Below are 12,669 nucleotides of genomic sequence, written 5' to 3' on the forward strand. Positions count from 1 at the left end.
TGTCATTCATTTTTTTTTCTTATGGAAGTCCAATTTTTTGTTATTTTTATTGTATCTACTCTATAATGGCATGTTTTTTGGTTTTTGGTTTTTGGTTTTCCCACATAACTTGTGCCACTTAATATTTTCACTTTGTGCTTGGAGACATTTCTTCTACTCGATCTTCTATATCCGTAAACGGGTTCACAATTTAAGCATACTATCCTTCAGTTTACCTGCTGAAGTATTTAGTTGGGAAATCTTAATATTTTAGTTCCAGAAAGCATTTGTGATTGGGATTCACTTGAGTTTTCTTGAGGCTTTTTGTTATTCGTTCAAAGTAACTTTCCGTCTCTTGGAGCAACTCTGTTTTGCTGGCATGAAACGTGTTTGTGCTGACTGGATCTTCTCTCTGGCTGCTAGAATCCCTTAGATGATTTGTTATTCTCTCTATTAGCCTTTAGATCTGGTGGTAGGAGTAAACAAGTGGGGGCACTTTGGCTGGTTTTTACAGCCCTGAGCTAGTGGTTCAGGGGCAGAAGGGCTGCAGGTCCCCTGCTGAGTAGCAGGATGAAGCCTTTGCCATTCCCAGGTCTCCAGGCATATTCTCAACTTTAAGAGCAGAGGACATAGTCCAGCTTTTCCCTAGTTTCTAATATCACATGCATTGGACAAACTTTCATCAATGTCACATTTTCCTCTAGGGATCTCCGTGTGCCAGGGATTGCAGAGATGTGGTGATTTTGTTCTAGCCCAAGGAAGAGTCCTCATCAGTTTTCTCTATCAAGATCTCCTTCAAGCCTAAAGGTTCTCCTGTTCCCATCTGTAGATTGATTTCAACAGCTAATTGACTTGGAAAAGACAGCCAGGAGTCTGGAGAAAAGGTATAGAGAGCCCCATGTATTCCTTTGGTAGGGCTGCCACTTAAAAACTACCACAGATGGGGGCGAGGAAGGACCTTAACAGAAATTTATTGTCTTACAGATATGGAGGCTAGGAGTCCAAAATCAAGGTGTTACCAATTGGTTCCTTTTGAGAGCTGTAAGAAAAGGATCTGTTCCAGACCCCTTTCCTTAGCTTATAGATGTCCATCATCTCTCCGTGCCTCTCTCCTCTTCTTTCTAGGATATCTATCTCTGTGTCCAAATTTCCCTTTTTCATAACTTTTTAAAATATTTATTTTTGAGAGAGAGAGAGAGAGAATGCGAGCAGAGGAGGGGCAGAGAGGGAGACAGAATCTGAGGCAGGCTCCAGGCTCTGAACTGTCAGCACAGACTGCAATGCGGGGCTTGAACTCACCAACCTTGAGATCATGACCTGAATCAAAGTCCGATGCTTAACTGACTGAGCCACCCAGGCACCCCCAAATTTCCCCTTTTTAAAATGATACTAGTCATACTGCATTAGGATCCCTCCTAATGATTTATTTTAACTTGATCATGTCTATAAAGAGTCTGTCTCCAAATAAGGTCACATTCTGAGGTACTAAAGAATCCAAACATACCTCTTTTCAGGGGTTATGATTCAACTCACAACAGCCATATTTAGGTCAACTGTCTATGATACTTTATGTGTATATAAAATGATACTTTGCCTAATATATCAGTGAAGGCCTGGGTTGGTCCTGACCCCACATACCATAAATGTGGGCAAACTGTAACACAAAATTCTGGAGGTGGATAGAATAATAAAAGAACTCTAGTTCAGAGGACCTGAAGGGATCATGAGAACCACAAACATATTATCATAAGCAATCCTAGAATTTCACATGTATGTTTTACACATTACCAGCTGAACATAAATGAGAATTTTATAAAACACTCAAAGGTGTTTGCTACTACAAAAGTTTTTAATTTTATCTATAAACCACCCTTTTGGTTATTTATTTGCATTTTCAGCAGAGTGAAAGGTAAAACATAAAATATTGCCTTTCCAAAACATTAAAACAAAGAAAAAAGAAAAAAACCTTACAGGTTTAAAGGAGGTCATTGTTTGAGTTTAATCACTATATTTAAGTGTCAAGTGGGAGCTCTCTAGTAAAACAACTCTGAGTCTGCATTTCAATTAAGTTTAGAGAAAGGTGGGAGGGGGCAGTTGCAGAGGAAAAAAAGCTTTAGTCTGAAGATTCAAAAGTAAAAGAATTAATGAGCCATGTTAAGTGACAATTTTTTGTTAAAGAGGATAGTTAATAACTACTTAACTAAATGGACTTTTAGAAACATTCTAAAATATGCCGCTCGAAAATATTTTTATAAAGTTTCCTAATTTAAAAGGGGAGAGTAGGCAATTTTCTATTGCAATCAAATACACAACAATGGGCTCACAACCATTAGATTAATTGGTTTTATATCATGTGTATTCTCATTATCACTATATAAGTTCTATATTGATCCCACGTTCTTGGAACAATTGGTATTATTGATTAAATTTAATTTTGTCAATCTGTTGGCTCTAAAATTTTGCCCCATAATTTAATTTGAATTCCTTACCTACAAATAAAGTTGAACATCTTAAATTACATAAATGACCTATTTCTTCTTTTTTTTAATTCCTGTTCATGAAATCTTTCCATGTTTGTTTTGTATTGTCAGTCTTTATTCTTCTTGATTTTGTTAAAGAAATATTCTACATATCCATACTTTGTCTACTATATTTTTATGTTATTTTTCAGGAAATACCTGTCTACAAATACTTTGACAACTACATTATAATAATATATTATATTATTATTAAATTTGTCAAATATTTGGCTTTCATGATCATCTAGTTTATCTTTGTTTTCCACTTTATTTTTCCTCCTGCATTTATTCTTTCTTTCTACACTTATGAACATTCAGTTGTTCATTCCAACATCCAAAAGATGTATCATATATTGTTAATTTTCAGCTTTGATTTATGAACATTTAACACCACACATTTCTAATTAATCACCAGTTTAGCTGCTTTTAATATGCATTTTATTTCCATTAAGCTTATTTTGTGATTTGATATATATTTATATATTTGTTTGTACCCACAAGTTTCTTAATGCATAGTTATTCACTTTAACTTGATTAAATATGAGTCATAAATGCATTCTCTGAAATGATGGCACTTCTTTAAATTAGTTGAAACTTATAGAATACATTATTATGTTCACTTTTTACAGATGTTCAACACATGCCTAAAAAATGCTTAATTTGGAGGAGGTAACATTGTATATTCATTACATAAAATTTGTTTACTATACACACACACACTATATATGTATATACTAAATGATGTATTTATAATATATATAATAAACACTATATATATATATAGTGTTTCATAATTTATATCCTGATTTTTTGTAAGCTTGATCTAACAGCCATTGAATAGTATGTTAAAATGCCTTTTCTGGATGCCTGGGTGGCTCAGTTGGTTAAGCATCTGACTTCTGCTCAGGTCATGATCTCACAGTTTGAGTTCAAGCCCCACATTGGGCTCTCTGCTGTTAGTGCAGAGCCTGCTTCAGATCCTCTGTCTCCCTCTCTCTCTGTCCCTCCCCTGCTCACGCTCTCTCTCTCTCTCTCAAAAATAAAATAAACATTTAAAAAAGTTACTTTTTAAAAATGCCATTTTTTTTGCATTACATGTTTTAAAGTTATATTTTTAAGTGCATACATATTTAGAAGTTTCGTGTCTTTCTGGTGAAAATTTTTCATTATATAAAGACCCTTTTTGTGTGTAAATATGCAATTTTCTTCAATTTTGTTTAATATTAGTGTGGCTACACCAGCTTTTATCTATCTATCATCTATCTATCTATCTATCTATCTATCATCTATCTATCCATTTATTTATTGGTTAACAGTGCCCTGATATACTTTCTTCTCCTCTTACTTTTATCCTTCCTGATATCCTTTAGTTTACTTCTGGTTCTTACAAACTGTATATAGCTGTTACTCCTTATTTTCATTTTTAAAAATAACCTTTTCTCTGTAGTGCATTTTGAGAACTTTTCTTTGATTTCAGTATTATGTAGTTGTATTGACACTGATTTTCTCGTTGACCAAACTCTACTCAGCCTCCCCTAGGCTTTTCTGACTTTTGGACTTTTGAGTTCATCTTTGCATTGTCTGATTTTAGCAAGAATTCTGCTAAATTATTTTAATAAGAACCCCACATCCTCAATTTCTGATAGCCATTGGTATCTAATCATGTTCCTTATTCCCCACTGTACCCCAGGTCAGCTGGACTGCCTGCAGCAAGAATCCTGTTAGGTCACTTTAGCCAGAACCACCACCCCTCCCCCGCCCCTGTTTCCTCTAGTAAATTTTATCAGATGACCTGCACCCTGCTCTTTGGCTATTGATTTCTACTTGCCCAAGCGATATTTGGAGTTGAGTTTGATTTCTCTCCCCCACTGCAACATTTCATCTCTGTGGTCAAATACCCATACGCCTTCAATAAAGCCTTTCTTACCATGCTTTCACAATTGTCATTGAAAGTTGTTTTTTGTTTTGTTTTGTTTTTCTTCTTTAATAGTACTAACTGAGATGAGTCTAGTTGTAGTTTTCTGTCTACTTGCCCCACTGGGACATTTTGCGCTTCTATAAGGTTAGAGCAATGCCTTTAATCATTTTGATAAAAATTTCAGTTATTTATTTCATCATATTTTACTTATCCCCATTTAATTTATACCTTTTTGGGAAGAGGGGGAGAAACACAAATCTGATGTCTGCTGAAAATTATGAATCTCTTCTCCATGTCTTTAAAACTACCTTGAATATTTTTGACTCTGTTGGCCCATATTGTATATTTTTTCAGATCTACCTTCCAATCCACTAATTCCCTTTTGGGATATTTAATCTGCTGCTTCAACTATCCAAAGTTTTTTTTTTTTTTTATCTTTCATAATTTTTACTTCTAGATACTTCCTTGGTTATTTTTCAGACCTATCTGGCCAATTTATAGTTCTAGTCATATTTTTATTCTTTTCACATAGTAAATGCACTGATTTTATATTCTCTAGTCATTATTCCAACATTTAGCCTCTGCTCTTCTAATTTTTTTAACTGCTTTGCTGACTATAATTCATGGTGGCCTATCTATTTGTGTGATTTTTTTTGGGGGGGTGGGTATTGGGTGTATGTTCCTTGAAACTTTATCTATGGGAATTCTTTCAAACTTGGTCTTAAGATATATTCCTCCAGAGAGTATCTATAGTTGTTTCTGCAAGATTTCTAGGACACGACAATCACAGCACAACTTAAATACATATTTGAAACTTGGCATTCATGTGGCCTTAGGAGGTATCAATTCTGGCTCAAAAACTTTGTGTAAGTTTGTTTTGGCAAATAACTTTTCACTGAGATTTGTCTGCCTCCATTAAGAGCTAAAGCTGAGACAGACAAGTTTCCTTCTCAGAATCCTTTGGAATATGGACAGTTTTTCCTATGGTTATAGTTTTTCCTGTGGTGGATAGTTGCTTCCTCTGGTTATTAATTCTTAGGATTTCTGGTTTAAAAGACATAAGGGCGTCTGAGTGGCTCAGTAGGTTAAGTGTGGAACTTCAGCTCAGGTCATGATCTCATGGTTTGTGGGTTCGAGCCCCGCATTAGGCTCTGCACTGACCGCTCTGAGCTTGGAACCTCTTCAGATTCTGTGCCTGCCTCTCTCTCACTGCCCCTCCTCTGCTTGTGCTCTCTCTCTCTCTCTCTCTCTCAAAAATAAATAAATATACATTAAAAAAAAAGACATAATTCTTTAGGCCTTTGTTTGAGCTATAGTCCTTGCCTCCAAGTCACTATCAGGTAAAAACTGAAGCTCTAACCAAGAGGATCAGCTGGTTACTGCTGGAATCCTTACAGCTTTAGGCTTCACTTGCTTTTTCAGTTTCCTGCTCTTTCATTGGTTTGGGCAGATTTCTGTGCAATCTCAGCTAAACATTTAGGTTTTTTAAGCAAATATTTTCCTAGTCTTTAGGTATGTATGAGATGATTGTTTTTTTAAAGGATATTTACTCTTTCAAAAATACCAGATATAAACTGTTAAGGAAATCTTAAAGACAGTGGAAAGAATATTGGGAGCAATAATTTCCCCATAAAATTCATATAAATTTTTGTCATTTTTATAAATTAGAAATTAATAGTCAAAATCATAAAGTATTTATTAGCTGTATGAATTTATGGATTTTACTTGCTTCTATATAGGCAAATTATTAATTATTGCACATTATTACATATTTTGGTTATTATATAGTCACTTTGTTATTTAGTTAATATGTCAAATAGATAAGTTCTTAATGTTTCTTCTTACTGTGTTTGTGGCTAAACTGTGGAGATTAATATATGCATCATTAGTTTATCCTACAAAGTAATAGAATTGCAATATTTAGACTTCAAACACAAGTGGTTAGCTATTGCCTAGGAATCAAATTTCAGTAGTAGTTCACGTCCTACAGCTGACCTTTTTGTTAATGAAGTAAAAAATATTATTTTAGAAATAAATCAATATAAGTACGTAAAGGGATTGCTGAACTTTTCAAGGTGTTTTTTTTTTTTTTTTTTTTTTTCTAGCCTGGAAATTTAACAACATATGTCAGTATTCATCATTTTCAAATTAAGTCAGAGTTTTGGAGAAAATCTTTTATTGAATTTCTTATGAAGTGGTATTATTACCCATTTTGAGAAATAAAATGTACTCCAATCTGTAGTTGAGTGCCATAAGCAATTTAGTGTGTGATGAAATATATATGACACTAAAAGAATCATACTCATAAGTCCCCTCAGATCAAAAATGAAAAGGATACAAGTTAAAGTTGTGATGTTTTGCATTTTATTTGTTTGAAAGCTTTTTTTTTTTTTTTTTTATATTTCAACACGTAAGAGATGGAAAATCTACCCCATGAGAAAATCGCCTCAGGAGTATAAGTATGAAATGGGGTTTTATTGAATTAATAAGTTGAGAAAGGTATCTCTGCCATTACAACCATGTTAACATATTATTAACCATCCAGAAAACTCAGCAACAATTTTTAACTTTGTGCATTATTTGACCAATATTTATGGCCATCTGTGATATGCTTCAAACTTCTTTTTCACTACTTTCCTTCAGTCACCCCCACCCCCCGTTTTTATACCAATAATATAAATTGATATATTGGAAAAGCTATTTAAAATTTTGAACCTCAGTTGCTTCATCATTAAAACATAGATAAGATTATGTATACCTTAGAGTCTTGAGAGCAGAAATTAAGATAATATGCAAAGTATTCAATACAGTAGTTAACTACACAAATGTTATCATTCAAAATTATTCACCCCACTGTTTTCTCTTTAATGCTTTCGAAGATATTTTACCCTCCTCTTACAAAGTTTTTTCATTATAAATTTTAAAAATTAACTGTGAATTGGTTTCAAAGCTTTGCTAAATATCCCTTACCTTATGAAGATTTTCCAATTGTCTCATACTTTCCATTAAAAAAAAATTTTTTTTAACATTTATTTATTTTTGAGACAGAGAGAGAGCATGAACAGGGGAGGTTCAGAGAAAGAGGGAGACACAGAATCTGAAACAGGCTCCAGGCTCTGAGCTGTCAGCACAGAGCCGATGCGGGGCTCGAACCCACGGACCGCGAGATCATGACCTGAGCCGAAGTTGGAAGCTTAACTGACTGAGCCACCCAGGCGCCCCACATACTTTCCATTTTAAAGTAATTCATTTGAATTCCCATAGCATTTCTCTTTGCATCCTTCAGTACTTACATTCTATGAGATACAACGAATATTCATGTATATCTTACATATTATATAGATTGCAGCTCCTCTGGGACAAGATTTGTTTTTCATTCACATGTGTATTCAGGAAGCACCTAAGATGATGCATATTATAAATTCTATATTTGTTGATAAATGCGTTGTTTGAAGAAATAATTTGGAGGTACTGTTACAAGTTGTGCCTACTTGATACCAAAAATTCAGAGAAAAAAATGAAATATTCAATAAATTAACTGCTTCTAATATCCTACTATTTAAGGTCACCTAAGGAAATATGACAAATTACCACTACTATCTGGAGAAAAAGATGACAAGCCTGAGTGAGTATTAAAATAGTAAAAATTACAATATAGTGGATAATATTCATCTTACTTATAAGCCACTCTCAGAGTGAACTGAGGGCACACGTATAAACTTGAAGGTTACTTTCAGATGGCAAAGGAATATATTTGACCTGGAAAGAAAACCATAATATAAATATCTTAAATAATTGTGAAGAAAGAATGGGCTAAAAGAGATTAGTAAGAATGGACTCTAGAAAAGGGAGAACCAAAGAGCAGAGGATGTGGATTCATTCATTCATTCACTCGGCAGATACTTCCTAATGTGCCAGACACTGTGCCAACATAAGGATGCATATTGCCCCTGCCTTTCAAGAATATTCAAACAAAGGCAAACATCAAATTATAATTGAATCTATGAAGGATATGAATCCTGATTTAAAGGTAAAAAGGATATTTTTGAAAGGAAAGAAAGAAAGGAAAAGAAATGGAAAGAAAGAAAAGAAAGGAAAAGAAGGAAAAGAAAGAAAAGAAGGAAAGAAAAAAGAAAGAAAAGAAGGAAAGAAAAGGAGGAAAGAAAAAAAGAAGGAAAGAAAAAAGAATTTTTTTCTTTTTACTCTGAATTAAAGGCTAGAAAAAGACTAGACACAAGAAGCAAAAATGGAAGAGTGTTTGAAGTAGAGAAATCATGAGATAAGGAGCAGCTTATGTTACTGGTGCATGCATACTGGTGAAAAGGGAGACTAGTAAAAACTGAAGTTGAGGAGTTTGCCGATTGAAAATCATTCAGAGCCTTGTCATCTGTAAAGAGAACTGTGGATTTTTTCAAGCCCAGCTTTTGGTCTTATGATTGTTATTCTAAATTCCTGTGGATTTTAGTCTATTGCAATGGAAACGCATTAACGGGTTTTAGGAATACAAGTGGCATCATCTGATTTACTAAAACAAACAAAAGAAACAAATAAAAACTCCTTAATATTCACAAGGGAGAATTACAGGGGAATCAGAGAGCAAACAGGAGGAACAATTAGGAGGCTGTTGCTGAGATTCATGTGAGAAACTTTGTATCTTGAACAAGGAAATGGAGATAAATTATTAGATATTTCTACCACTATTCCAAAGGAGGTACTTGATCTGCTAACATGTCATGATTATTATGATAGATCCCTGTACAAAAGATAAATTCACTAGGCTCACTTACTTGATGATAATATCTACCTATGCAATAAGATTAATTCTCCTCTATTTGATTTGTTCTGAACAAGTGACTTTCTTTTAAAAAATTTTTTTCTTAATGTTTATTTATTTTTGAGAGAGACAGAGACAGAACATGAGTGGGGGAGGGGCAGGGAGAGAAGGAGACAGAATCTGAAGCAGGCTCCAGGCTCCGAGCTGTCAGCACAGAGCCTGATGCAGGGCTCAAACTCACAACCTGTGAGATCATGATCTGAGCCAAAGTCAGACACTCTACCTACTGAGCCACTCAGGCACCCCTGAACAAGTGACTTTCTGATTGATTCCTAAATTAAAACTTTCTTTCAACTTTCCCAGAGAGTGTTAATTGAAATATGTGAATATTCTAATTATTCCAAAAAATGACATTACTTTTTGTAACTTTTTAAACTGGCATTTTACTTATACATAACCTTTTGATGAGATGATTAGAATGACCCCATATGACTGAATCTGATCAACTCTCAGTAAACTATTTTTAACCCCATACTACATTGACTTCAAAAAAAGTAAATAACTCTTTTACTAAATTGCAAATCATTTTATCTATCTATCTATCTATCTATCTATCTATCTATCTATATTATCACATGTTTTAGATCATAGGCAGTAATAACTGAGCATCTGATAAAAGCTTTACATTAGATTGAATTTGATTTACTTTTCTCTAGGTTAGTCAATATACATACAGTTTGAGACAATAGTAGAAATACACTATTAAAGATAGCTCACTGGGAGTAGACAATTGGTGCCAAAGGCACCAAGTTCAAGTTTAATATTTTCAACTTGCTAAATTTGTGGGTGTGTAACCATCACTTAACCACTGCAGGCTACAATTACTTCCTTTGTAGAAGGAAAGTATTAAATCTGATGAAGATTAATATCACATTCAACTCTGAAATCCCATGTCTTAGATAACATAAAATATCATCTGTTAGTTCAAGAGAGAAATAATAAAGGCAATAAGGAGAAGAGCAGAGATGTGAGCAAATCAGAATCCAGCTTAATTTTATATAAATGGACTAGTCAGTTATTCATCAGCCACAGAATGGTCTTTTTTCCAAAAACACATTCATTTCCTTACCCGTCCAATCAGGACTATTATTCTCAAAAGAATAAAATTTATGAGAATAGCTGTCACAAATATGTAGATGCATGAAATTCATTTTGACCTTATAGAAATTAAAAGCAAACAATATAAAAATCCATAGACAAGAAGCCATGGAAAATTAATCATTACATGTTAACTCAAAGAAACAAAGCACTGCAACCCACTCTTTGATTAATTTCTGATTTACTTAGTCAAAATTAATCTAGTACCCAATGTAGTGTAACAAATTCACAAATCTAATTCAAAAAATATATATTGTGTCTAATATGATTATTAATGCATTCAAAAATTATTGAGTATCTACTATATGCTAGGTTCTATTCTAAATAATGGTCATTATCCTTACTGCAGTGACAAGTCAAACAAATAAAAGAGGAGGATCATAGCTTTTCATAAATAATTTGAAGGAATAATGGTTTTATGAAAAAAAACATTAATCTGGAGGTTCCATATTACTGTCCTCTTACATGACATTTATACTCAAAAACTGATTGACTAGGTATATATTAATTTGATAAAGTATAATATTTCCATGCTTTAATATTAATAATGAGATGAAATAGCTAAAATTATCATCTTTTAAGCTGTCATGTAACCTAACTATCCAGATTAATGCAAACACAGAATTTTAAATGTTGTGCATTAATTTGCTCACTTAAATAAACTTCCATTGGTTGCTTCCTTGGGGCCATAGAATGAATCTCAGAGGTAATTTAACTCAATTCCCTCAATGAATATATTTTTAAAGATATATTAAATAAAGATATTTTTAAAAGTAGATTAGTTTTCCAAAGATACCCAATTAGATAGTGGAAACAAGGTAAGGAATTCAGGTCTCCTTGAAATATAATAAGTTTTGTTTCTTTTATTATGTGTGGTATTTAAAAGAATTATTGCTATTCAAAGAATGACCAACTAAAAAGAATTTGTTCTTAGTGAGCTTTCAAAAGGTTCATTGAAAAATTGAGTTAATTAAAATTGTATGAGCCTTCTCGGGTACAAATATTCATGGGTAGAACCAGTGATATTTATTATGAGACTTCTGGAAGTTTGTAATTTAAATCAGAAAACAAAGATGCAGAAAGAGACAGATACAGTAATAACATATAAAAATAAATAAAAAATTCTTTATTCTCACTAAATGTAAAAAAGCTTGTCTACTAAAGAATAAAAAAAGATTTTTTTTTCACTGTGTCCTCATTTGAGAGGGTGAGAAGGTAATGACTTATACCTTTCCAGTTAAACAAAGAATTACAGGATAGTCAATATGTCAATTGCTGCTGGAATTTAATTAACAAGAAAATGTTTGTGTGAAAGAGTAAGAAGACATTCTTGGCATGTAATTTAGTCATTGAGAAAGTTAAGTGATTAAAAAGGGGGCTTTCAGAATAAATATCTAAGGGAGTTTAAGGGAAAAGCTAAGATTCAAGTAATGAAAGCTTTAGTCCTGGTTGATAGTAAATAAAAGCCACTATAAAGATCTAATAGCATAGGTATTAGTCTTTTTTAAATTCTATTTTGAGATACATGAATAAATATGCACATAACATACGCACTCATACACACACACTTTTCTAGTCTTCCAATCCAAATCCCCATATAAGGGAGGGGGGTGGGCTGGGCGAGAGGGAGGGAGAGAGAGGAGAGGGAGATGTACATGGACGATGGAAGAAAAGATGTACCATATGACCTAGTTGTCCCCTTCACTTGAATTTATTATTAAGATATGGAAAGTGTGTACGGAAAAAAAAATGTTGGGTGGCATTGTGCCTCTAAGTAGTCATCTCTTTAGATTTCCCACCTTCATCTTTTTAGAACCCTTATTACAACTGAAGAAAACTCAACTTAGTCCACTCAACAATGTTTCCTGGCCAGAAGGAAGCTGGTTAGTGTTAGGAGAATTTTAGAAGCAGCTGGTTCTCCGGTTCTGCTGATGCTCATGAACCATATTCTCTGCTCTTCTCTAGCCTTTTCTAAGGGTTTGGGTTTACTGTTGACTCCTGCATTTTGATATGAGGTCAAAGAGATGGGGTCACATCTGAAAAGACCTTTCTTCCGAAATTGTGCCTTTTCCCGGAAGAAAATAGAAAAGGGTCTCTCCAGCGCTGTTTTGCTACCTAATTCACAAAAGCCGCTGACTTTCCCAATGCTTAGTCCTGAGGCTTTCTTCCCTCAACTCCCTCCAGTCAGAGTTAAGGCTCTGCACCAGTTATTCACTGCTTTTTTTTAAAGGGTAAAGTGCTAAGCACGGCCTACGGTGATGAGTAGCCTGCCACTCAGTCCCGCTGTGCGGTCGTGATTGGAGAACAGAACAGTGTCGTTT

The sequence above is a fragment of the Puma concolor genome, chromosome B1 (genome assembly GCF_028749965.1).
Source record: "Puma concolor isolate L17-30 chromosome B1, mPumCon1.1.hap2, whole genome shotgun sequence".
Classification (NCBI taxonomy): domain Eukaryota; kingdom Metazoa; phylum Chordata; class Mammalia; order Carnivora; family Felidae; genus Puma; species Puma concolor.